General features: G+C 45.3%; 1 long non-coding RNA gene across 1 annotated transcript; it reads left to right on the plus strand.

Annotated features, from left to right (window-relative positions):
• Window positions 1–263: 263 nt before the first annotated feature.
• On the plus strand, window positions 264–3,577 carry LOC128805232 (uncharacterized). Its single transcript, XR_008436330.1, has 3 exons — window positions 264–438; window positions 807–953; window positions 3,165–3,577. It is a non-coding gene; the product is annotated as an uncharacterized LOC128805232 (long non-coding RNA).
• The last annotated feature ends 671 nt before the right edge of the window (window positions 3,578–4,248 follow it).

Below are 4,248 nucleotides of genomic sequence, written 5' to 3' on the forward strand. Positions count from 1 at the left end.
TTTTTCCCCTTTAAATTATTCTTCTACACAGCTAGACAGGTGCATTGTCTTCCTGTTACGTTCTGGCGACAGAGAAAATGCTGCCTCGCTCTGTGTTAGCATCTAAGAAAGAGGTGGGTTGGAGCCACCCAAAATTTTGAGCAATGGGCATTACAGGCCTCCTGCGCTGCCTCTGCGATGTGACAATAGGTGTCTTGCTACAGACTCATTACCCAACAGGTATTCATCAGCTTCAAAGCTGCTTTTACTGGCACACAGGAAGAAACCTGCTTTAAGGAACAGGGCAAGAGAGACATCTCAAAGACTATCCTTATTTTATTCTGTAGTGCCATTTCAGCTGCTCTGAAAGCTACCAGTGACACATATTGTGCTGTTCATACCTTGGTATACTCTTGGACAAGAACCACATCCTGTGTATTATTGATATTTTATGACAAAGTAATGCAATTTAAAAACATCAGGCTGCCCGTCTGCTCTGAACTACTTTTCACAATATTCAAAATAGATGTGTTTCCCTTTTCTGTTTTCATATGAGGGAAATGCAGACCACAGTTAGGTTATGAGACTGGGGGCCAGGAATTTTTCTACTTTTAATCCTGTCTCTGACATTGATTCCTTCATTAGCCTTGGGCAAGTCATTTCACTTGGATATATTTGAATCACCACATCTATAAAATAGAGATGCAGTGAGGTGTCATGGAGATTTATTAGGCGGTGTCTGCAGCATACTTTGAAGAAGTCAAACCTTATACACCTGTTAATGAATGGAATTTTAAAATATGAATGAAAACATTTTCTCGTTTCAGAAGCCCAAGTTCTGAAGGAGTGTCCTACAGACCCGTGACTCCTGCCGCAGTCAGCAGTTATGATTTTACACTCCCTGCATAAACCCATCCAAGAAAAATTACCTGGAACTTAACATTGTGGCAGCACCATGGCCAGACAGCTTCCTGGTAAGAAATGTGTCGTTATTTCTGGATATCTTATTTCTCCTGAGAAATGAAAAAAAGCAGTTTTTACAGTTAAAAAGTCTCCAGGAGTAAGTTTAGGGAGTTAGTGCCCTGGAACTGGAAGATATACAGGGAAATTAGATTCCTGCATAATTTTATCACTAAGGAGTAAAATACTAGGCTTGCATGAGTGTTTTTTGCTACCAGCCTGGATGAAGCCAAGATCTCATCTGAGTGACAGGTAAGTTTCAGTGGGAGACTTGGAGGACTCATGAGGACTTGGAGCCTTTCCTGGTAGCTTGGTCTGGTGAAGGTCAGTAATTATCAGAAGTGTCTTTAGCCTGAAAAGGAGCTTGTGAGATGAGTTAGTCCCATTCTGCAGTGCCTGCATTGACTCAAAAGTTTTGGTGTGGGCAGAAAGGCATGAAAAAAGATGTGTGGCCCTGTTTGCCTCACCAGCCTGAGCCACACACCTGGGGATGAGACACAGCTCAACTTTGGCACTGGCCAGAACTGAAACAAGCCTCTGCCACAGTTACATTGTCTTTACTCATGCTGGACTTTCTGCAGGCAAGAATAAATCCCCTCCATGACTAACCTGTGTATGACTCACCAACTGTACCACAGCCCAGACCTTGAGGAGCTGTGGGAAACCATGGTGCACTGAGGCATGTTTGAGATGAGCGTTGACCCCTCTCAGCAGCCAGCAGGGCTCACGCAGGAACTCGGGGCATGAGCTGGTTTCTGCAGAGCTGGGGCAGCATGAGCACAATGTGGTCTCCAGCCCTCCTGCTGCTCCCCTGCTCAGCCACTTCCCCCAGCCCCCCAGGCTGCCAGCTACCAACCCAGCATTGCTGCTGGTTTCCCAACATCTCTGCACAAAGCAGCGTTGCAGGGATTTTGAGGAAACCTCATGGAGCAAAGTGGTGGTGGTAGAGCAGGGAATGATAGCAGGTGATAGGAGCTCAGTCTAAAAAGAGGAAGACACCTCTCTTAGGAAACTGGGGTGTAAATGTGTTACAAGGAGATAGAACAGCAATAGGAAGGGTGAGTCTCTTGCAGAAGATAAAATAAGCCCCAAAAAGTCATGGTGCAATGATAAGATCGAGTTTATTTTACTCACCCAACGCAGTTTGAATTAAGCTCTTCCCTGTCCAGGCATATCTAACATAGAGCTCAGCCGTGGCTATGTGGAAAGCTGACACCTTGCTTCTCTCCAGCCCCTGCTTAACTTCACAGTCATAACCGAACCCATTGTTTCTCCTAATGTGTAATATTACAAAAAGTATGTTTAAAAAGTCGAGAATTTCCCTTCATAGTCTAGCTGCAACACAATTTTAAAGCCTGTGCTCAGGCCTTGCTACTCTCTGAGCAGAAAGCAGCTGGGAGTGTTTCAGAGGGAGATTGCTTAGCCCTGGGGGAATGGGTGAAGAGGGTGTTTCTGTGACTTGTTTGCAAACCCCTGTGGCTGTTTTGAGGAGAGGCTCCTGGGATTTTACACAGTCATGTACATCCCTTCTGACTTGGAAAGATGGCTTCTGTCCAGGGTTTGGCAAAAAAAAAAAAAAAAAGGAAAAAAGAAAGGAGGGGCCCCCTTCAAAGGCTGAGTTTTGCTGGTTTAGCAATAAAATGTGGTTAATGAAACCACCATTCACCACCCTCCTTGCAGTGCTCCTCTGCCCATTCCTACATTAAGTAAGGAAAATAAGGAAGGAACACAAATGTATCCAAGTTTGTTGTGGGCAGACCCATGGTAATAAGAGAGCCTTGGACTCCAGAGGCACCTGGAAGTGCAGATAAGACTAGATCAAGCCTAAGAGGGAGCCTGGCAGCCATGGTCTGGCTCCATGGAATGTGGTGAGCTGCAGCCCAGCTTGCCAGGAGCAGGTGCCACTGGCCTCTCTTCAGCTCTGTACCCTGCCAGGGTCCTTTCCCTGGGACACCATGGTCTGTAGAGGAAAACAAAAGTGAAGTGATTTCCACTTTCCTCAATTTCCCCAAGTTGCCGTGTGCTTGCTAAGCTTCAGGCTATTTGGTTTTCTTGTTCTGAATCTGGAAGTGACATTTTCACACTGGAAGCCTGTTTCACTATGTTTCTGGCAAACCCCTTTGGTTAGACTTGTTTCACCACATCGTGATCTCTTTTTATAGCCTACATCTGCCAGGAAAGCTTTGTCATTCATCATCCTTCTCTCTGTCATGTTCATTTTCCAGCTGGGCCCAAAATGTCCTTGTGCTTCTGAAGCAATGCGAAGTGTCCTGGCTAGGTGGTCAGAGCAGGAGGGATAGAGGGAGCGTAGTCCTTACACCACTGGATATAAGCAGTGTTCAGAAGTGGGGAAGAGGAGGAAAAAGAAGATCCCCAGAACACACAAAGTAGGCTGTGGCACTTCCACTCCCCTTCTCAGTGACATCCCTTCAAGAGGCAGCTGTCTCAGGCACCTCCAAGTTTACCTGTGTCCACTCCTGGCTCATTCTGGTGGAGAGGAACTTTTCCCCAGAAGAAATTCCGTATTTGTGACTTTCAGGGCTGCATTTTTCTTCCCTTTCCCTGTTATTCATCTTGTTATGGATGAGAATCGTGTTGGTGCGAGCAACTGTGTTTGAACTTGGGACAGAACTGAAGCACAGCTGTATTTTGGGCACTGGATTTCTACAGCCACAGTGGAAGAGTGCCAGAAATATGTAATAATACATATAAAGTTGTTTAATTGCTGTTCTGTTGGCAAGATGGCAGAAGTATCCATGGCAGAATTCATGGATACTTTGTACAAGGCCAAAAGGGGAGGCAAAAGTCCTTTTGACCATGCTTCTGCTACAATCTCTTAGTTGGACCATGTTTGACAAAAGGTTTTCTTGAAGTTCTTTGGAGAAAGTTGATTTTTCAGCAAACTTGTTTGAGGTGAATCTGGGATGGCGGGAAATGTGGGTATAAAATTGAGGGTTTGTGTAACATCTACTCAAAGTCACATCATGGCTGTGCTTGCTGCTCACTTAAAGGGCTAAAATAATTTTCTAAGTACAGACCATGTCCTTTTTCCAGAAACTTGGGCACAGATGGACCAAGGTGAGAATTGAATATGGGAGCTACAGTTATATTCCAGTTGCTTGCTAGGGGTTTGATTTGGATTCCTGATTTCAAGTATCCATTTTTGACATTTTTGCCATTGTGTGACTGCCTTGAAAGCAATGAACAAATTCCCTTCGGCCTCAGTGGGCTCCAGAGGAGAAACCACACTGAGACAGAGGAAAGGCAGATGTGGGAGCCAGATCTCTGCTCTTCACCACCAGAGCCCAT

The sequence above is a fragment of the Vidua macroura genome, chromosome 3 (genome assembly GCF_024509145.1).
Source record: "Vidua macroura isolate BioBank_ID:100142 chromosome 3, ASM2450914v1, whole genome shotgun sequence".
Taxonomy (NCBI): domain Eukaryota; kingdom Metazoa; phylum Chordata; class Aves; order Passeriformes; family Viduidae; genus Vidua; species Vidua macroura.